Source organism: Pinus tabuliformis, chromosome 3_1, assembly GCF_031772625.1.
Source record: "Pinus tabuliformis cultivar Carrire ecotype Pingquan chromosome 3_1, CPIR1, whole genome shotgun sequence".
Taxonomy (NCBI): domain Eukaryota; kingdom Viridiplantae; phylum Streptophyta; class Pinopsida; order Pinales; family Pinaceae; genus Pinus; species Pinus tabuliformis.
Genome location: NC_142301.1, coordinates 12,149,639 through 12,156,988, shown reverse-complemented (window position 1 = coordinate 12,156,988; position 7,350 = coordinate 12,149,639). Strand labels below are relative to the sequence as shown.

The 7,350-nt window shown below is 36.9% G+C and overlaps 1 pseudogene; it reads right to left on the bottom strand.

The window, feature by feature from the left end:
- Positions 1-696: 696 nt before the first annotated feature.
- On the bottom strand, positions 697-1,392 carry LOC149185516 (floricaula/leafy-like protein FL1 pseudogene; annotated as a pseudogene).
- Positions 1,393-7,350: the final 5,958 nt, after the last annotated feature.

Below are 7,350 nucleotides of genomic sequence, written 5' to 3'. Positions count from 1 at the left end.
TTGTATTAATTAACAAGACTGCTGTTACAAAATTCTTCCTCTCACGGAGGGATTACAGTAGGAACGCTTCAGATGCTATTCCAAAGATTTCACTCTGTCTATGCTGAAAATTAACACTGTTGTGTATTACAAAATACTTTGTTTCTCAAAAAAAATAACACGCTGTCTCTACACTGCTGTGCATTACAAAAAAAACTTCTGCTAAAAATCAACACACTGTCTTTTTACTGCTGTGTCTGCACTGCTGTGAATTTACAAAACACTCTGTTTCAGCTTCTCTGTTTTTCATCTTCTCTGTTTTTCAACATGAAAAAATTTACACTACTGTGTGTAAAAAAAAAACTTCTTGCATACACTGCTGCGTGCTACATATTACATTACATAGTCAACAACAAAAAAAACATTGCGTGTACTGTAAAAAAAACTACTTAAAATTTTTATGACAAGACTAGAAATTAAAACAAGGTATGGAGGAGCAGACAGATAAGTTTAATTCCTGAAATTTCTGGATGTTGTGGTACATTCTCCATGTCCGCAATAAAACCTGGTGTTTACTATTTTTACCAACTCTGCCATGATTTTTGTGTTCTTAAATGTTTGATGTCCTTGATCCCGAAAAACAAAATCTGCACCATGTAAGGAAAAATCTAGTCTCGATCTGCTGTTTTAATTGGTGCTGTAGTTGAAAGTAGTATTTCAACACTCCCCTTTAATTTCAACTGCTGGGTTATCAGTCATACCCAGACATTTCCTCAAAAACTCAAAACTTTTCTGCCTATTCGTATCAACTTTCCTTTCATCGCTCTCACTGCTGTGCTCAGGCACTCCAATCAATCCCGAGCCACAAAACTGTGCCTGGTTACTGTTATGGAGAATAAGAGTACTGTCTTTGTAGCTGGCTATATTCATTGGGGCATGATCTGCACTTGTGATTTCTGGGAAAATCAGTGGGTCATTTTCTCTCAGTTCCTTAGATGTTCCTTCGGATGCCATAACAGCTGCAAAAGTATTCTAATCATCATTTAATATCCTCTTTCTCTCTGCCTCAGACAAGTTTTCCAACCTTTGCATCTCCAAGCTATCCTGCAACTTTTTCTTCTCTGCTCTTATGGCAGATTTAATTCCATATCTCTCCCCTATAAGAAGATCCATATGATAGAGTTCTACCAGGATCTTCATCAAATCTTCAATCTCTTCCTCTGTCATATTGACAAGGGTGTTGGAAGTGAAGCCTATCTCGGTCATCTTGGCAAGAGTTACGTATCGAACTCCATACTCTTTAAACAGATCTTCAAGGGACTTCAATTCCTTTCTCCCATTCATGGGAAGAATGACTTCCAACGGTCGTCCATGGTCCTTGTTTCTTTCTATGGCATTGATCTCCTCATCCATAGCTTCTATCCATTTCCTATCCTTAATTGCACCTTCGAAATGAACAGGGTCATCAACATGAAATATAAAGCAAACAAAGAATTCATACCTTCATTTGTTGCCTCTTGTTCATAAATGTCACTTAAATTTCTGAACTTTTTACCTCTTTCATTTGGTGTGCAAGTGCTTGAAGAAGCACTTGAATTTCCTCCTTGTGGTGTGCTTGGAGAAGCACTTTCATTTCTCCTCAAGGGTGTCTCTTGCTGCCCTTGTGTTGGTGCTGCTGTTTGGGGATGTATTTCAGCCATCTCCTCATCATCTTCATCATGTGACAGAGTTTTTAACATTCACTGTTTTCTCTATGCTTCCATCCCAAGCTTCCTCCTCAATGAACTAAACATCTCTACTCACAATGAGCTTCTTGGTGGATGGGTTATACAACCTATAAGCTTTGGATTCCTCACTGTATCCAATGAAAATACATTTCTCCCCTTTGCTGTCCAACTTCTTCCTTAGCTGATCTGGAATGTGTGCATAAGCCACACATCCAAAAACTTTCATGTGGGTGACTCCTTGCTTTCTCCCACTCCATGCTTCTTCCGGCACTCTGTTCATGACTGCTTTTGTAGGGCATCTATTCAAAATATACGCTGCACAATGTACAGCTTCAACCCAATAATCATTTGGCAAATGCTTTGCCTTTAACATGCTCCTCGCCATATCCATGATTGTCCTATTCTTCCTTTTGGCAGCTCCATTTTGCTGCGGAGTGTACCTAGTGGTAATCTGCTTATGAATTCCATTTTCTCTCCAAAAACGTAGAAATTCCTTGGAGATATACTCACCTCCTCAATCAGTTCTTAGAACTTTGATATGCTGCCCACTTTGGTTTTCTACAAGTGCTTTGAAATTGCAAAATTTTTCAAACACTTCACTTTTGTTCTTAAGGAAATAAACCCAAGTTTTTCTAGTAAAATCATCAATAAATGTTAGAATATAGTGGCTGCCTGTAAGAGATGGAGTTTGCATCAGTCCACATAAATCTGAGTGCACAATCTCTAAGGGTGCTTTTGCCCTTATGCTTTTCCCGGATGGAAAACTTTCTCTATGTTGTTTCCCCAAGATACAACCTTCACAAAGGCTGTCCGGTTTCTCTATCAATGGTAATCCTCTTACCATTCCTTTTCTACTCAACAAGTTAAGACCTCCAAAGTTGAGATGTCCAAATCTCAAGTGCCACAACCAATTTTCATCTTTTGGTTCGCTTTGGAAAGCCTCTTGTGTCACAACTGCTATTTCTTCTCCATTTTTTAAATCTGCTGTCATTCTGAGAGGGAACATCCTGTTCCTTGTCATCTTCACTTCAACAATACATTGTTTGCTGGGTGTTTTATCCATTATGGTGCATACATCATCCACAAAGAAAACATTGTAACCCTTTTGAACAAGCTGTCCAATACTTAAGAGATTACATTTCATTCCAGGAACATAATAAACATCTGTTATGGTTTTCTTTTCACCTTTCTTTGTTAAGACATTTACTTTTCCTTTTCCCATAACAGAAACTTTACTATCAGCCCCAAGTGTGACTTGTGACTTCACATTCTGATCTAACATAGAAAATAGGGCTATGTTTCCTGTGATATGGTTACTGCAACCGGAGTCTAGAAACCATACATCTTCACTCTTTTCTTCAGCTATATTACAGGCTAAAAACAAATTTTCTTGGTTGATATTTTCTCTAGTGAAATTTGCACTAGTTCTATTACTCATATCATGTTGTTTCTTCCTACATTCATTTGCATAATGCCCATATTTTTTACAATAATGACATTGGACATTGGATTTATCATACCTTTGTCCTTGAGCATGATGTTGTCCACTTTGTTGGCTGCTGCCTTGGCCTTGATTCTGATTTGGATTGCTGCCTTTTCCTTGAGCATTTGCTGGACTGTTTCTTCCACCTCTGTTTTGGCTTCTGCCTCTTCCTCTCTTGTTTCCTCTGCCTTGACCTCTTCCTCTTCCAAAAGACACATGGGTCTTAAAGGCATGTTCTAGAGATCAATTTTCATTTCTACTCAATCTCTGCTCATGTGTTATCAGTGATGCATGTAGTTCATCAACTGAGAAGTTTGTGAGATCCTTTGTCTCTTCTATGGTGGTGACAATCACATCAAACCTTGAGGGTAGGACCCTCAATAGTTTCTCCACAATCCTCCTCTCTTTAAGAATCTCTCCATGAGACCTTATCTGCATGACCAGACCAATCACATGTGTGAAGAATGAGTCAATATTATCTGACTCCTTCATGCAGAGGTTCTCAAAGTCTCTCCTCAGCAACTGTAGTTTTGCTGTCTTCACTTTCTCCATGCCTTGATAGGCTGTCTTGAGAATTTTCCATGCTTCTTTGGATGTCTTGGCTGCTGCTATCCTTGGAAACACACTCTCATGCACTGCTTGATACAAAAAACAGAGGGCTTTAGAATCCTTCTTCTTATAGCTCTTCAACAGATCTTTCTCTGCCTGAGTTAAACTGTTAAACTCATTTTCATCTGCTGGTTCTTCAAAACCATCCTCAACAAATTCCCATAAGTCTTGTGAAGCAAGCAAGGCTCTCATAGTTATTGCCCAATAGTCATAGTTTTTCCCATTAAATTGTGGGAGTTGAGTATTAAAGATACCCATGCTAGTGCTGGCTCCAGCCATTCTTGCACTCTTCAAAATACTTGACTGTGTATTAAAATAACTGACTGTCTTCAACAACAACATAGAAAACTAGCTTGAGAAATACCTTGGATTTTTGACTGAGTCTTCACTCTGCTGGAGAAGTTGCTGCAGCAAGAAATCCTTCCTTCAGCTTCTTTGACACCTTCAAAGAGCCTGGACAAGCTCTGATACCATGTTGGGAATTTCTGATAATTCCAGAATAGACAAACAGAGAATAATGCTCTGTTTTTAACACTCTGTTTTAACATAGGAAATTAAAATTCGTTTGCTGAATGCAGTGTTTCAGCAACGCAGTTTCGTCAACTAAGTTTCTGGAACGGCGTTTCAGCAATGCTGAAACTAGAGTTTCAGCAACACTCTGTTTTGACGCCGAGAAACTATTTTCTAAATACGGTGTTTCAGCAACGCACAAAAAAAAACTTGTATTAATTAACAAGACTGTTGTTACAAAATTATACCTCTCACGGAGGGATTACAGTAGGAACGCTTCAGATGCTGTTCCAAATATTTCACTCTGTCTATGCTGAAAATTAACACTGTTGTGTATTACAAAATACTCTGTTTCTCAAAAAAAATAACACGTTGTCTCTGCACTGTTGTGCATTACAAAAAAAACTTCTGCTGAAAATCAACACATTGTCTTTTTACTGTTGTGTCTGCACTGCTGTGCATTTACAAAACACTCTGTTTCAGCTTCTCTGTTTTTCAGCATCTCTGTTTTTTAGCTTCTCTGTTTTTCAGCATGAAAAAATTTACACTGCTGTGTGTAAAAAAAAAAACTTCTTGCATACACTGCTGCGTGCTACATATTACAGTACATAGTCAACAACAAAAAAGCATTGCGTGTACTGTAAAAAAAAACTACTTAAAATTTTTATGACAAGACTAGAAATTAAAACAAGGTATGGAGGAGCAGACAGATAAGTTTAATTCCTGAAATTTCTGGATGTTGCGGTACATTCTCCATGTCCGCAATAAAACCTGGTGTTTACTATTTTTACCAACTCTGCCATGATTTTTGTGTTCTTAAATGTTTGATGTCCTTGATCCCGAAAAACAAAATCTGCACCGTGTAAGGAAAAATCTAGTCTCGATCTGCTGTTTTAATTTGTGCTACAGTTGAAAGTAGTATTTCAACATCTCTGTAGTTTAAAAATTATATTATAATCTCTACTGGTCATGATCTGAAAATAATTTCCTTCTTTGTTCAATAAACAGGTGAATCTAGAATGCTTTGTCATCTTGATTTTGCTAGCTTAATGGTTTTCTTTCTCTCCTTCTCTCGGAAGCGTTATGTTGTGTGGAGTGCTCTATGAGTTGTGTGGTGTTGTTTCTATTGTCATGATGCGTGCAGGCAGTTTTCTGAGTGACAGCAGCAAGGAAAATAATAGAACCCACTGCCTCCAAACCCTCTCTAATGCAAGAACTGACAATATTTAGATCCCCATACAACCCTTTCAGCTGTGGATACTAAGAATCAATGAACTCTATCATCCACCGCCGATTAAGTTCATAGTCTCTTCCACTTCTTAACATAGTATGCATAAGGTTGTAGACCTGTAGAATCTTTTTTTTTTATTATTTAGGTATATCTGATTATTCAGTCACGTTGGTACATTCGACTCACATATCTGATTATTAGGTTGTAATGTGGAAGTTAGGTTCAGTCTTCAGTCTCTGGCAGTTGAAACAGATAATATTAAATGCAGAAAAGGCTCAATTGAGTTGCCAAAGCTTTCAGCTAGTAGACTAAATGGCTAGCGTGGTTTCTGAAGAAGGCATGCATCAGTCACTGAGCACTGTAATTGATTCTGAACAAAATATTTGTAGAGAACAACCAGGAAGATGCCAAACACAGTCCGTAAGGAATCATCAATGCCAGCACAACATTTTTAAGGTGTATTGGCTACTGTAAATGTGACCGAAAGTAATGACCAAAGTACTTCCTGTTATGGCAAACAGGATGGTTCAAGGACATCAAAGATTGAAATTCCAGATAAGCAGAGACTTGAAAGAGCTTGGTCATAAAAATCAGAGGTATGCATTGCTTGTTTAGTTAATTTTATAAACTTTAAGGTTCACATATATTGGAGAAATATATATATATATATATATATATATATATATATATATAAAATGTTAGCAGAGAGGGCTTGCTGCATAATTGTAACCCAAAATTTACAGGAAAATCAATCTTGAAATTCTAGGAGCACAAGCTATAAATTTTGAACACTAATATGTTTTCACTGTTTTGATTCAACAGGTTATTATGATGTTTACATCGGCTAGAAGCTTCAATAAAGTTTTGGATATGTAAACTGTTAAATAGAAGAACTTTCTTATGGTTGTTGGTTACAATTCCAGCTATATGATGGTAGCCACTAAGGTCCCCAGTGTTTGAATTTAAGCTCTGATACCATATGTAAAGACTGTTTTTCCATTTCAATCAAAATATAAAGACTGTAAAGACTGATATTCCATTTCAATCAAATGTAAACACTGATATTAAGTTTTATATTTTAATCAGATTGACAGATTTCTTTTTTCAAAATTCTATCAAATAAATTCTATCAAATCAAATGCATCTGCGTACCTGCTTCTCTACGTACCTGGTTCTCTCGTCTGGTGTTGATCACATTGCTCCAAGTTTTCTGCGCCCATTACCAAACCAACTTATTCCTCCCTGCCTATCTAGGATCAACCTCTGCGGTTCCCAAATCTAGAGGACTCCGAAATGGAAGTCCATTGGCCCCTGTGCCCAAAACTCCAAGAACGGCTCAAAATTTCCCAATTTACAGTTCCAATATCGAGCCCTCGGCTCATCCCTCAAACAGACTGATTTTCTTCCCCCCCCCCCACTTCTCCTTTCGATTATGTTTATATAGGGAAGGTTTCTTTCTTCCCAAGAAACCCCACCTCCCTTTCCTCCAATTAATCTCAAGATTTAACCTTATCCATTAAGATATTTTCACTTGAGTTGGTCATTATTCATTAAATGAGATTTTAACCTTATCATCTCAACCGACTTCGAGAATAGTTTAAGTACTTTATCATGAATTGTCCAAATATTTATGAAGTAAAGTAAATCTTGTCCATTGAAATAATGATTATTTATTATTTAAATAAAATTTTATTAATAAAATAAATAAATATATTTTATTGTTCTACTTAATAAATAAGGTATTAATTAATACTTTTAAAAACTAATTCATTTTCTTACATAGACATTTATATGATTAAATTAGTATGTAT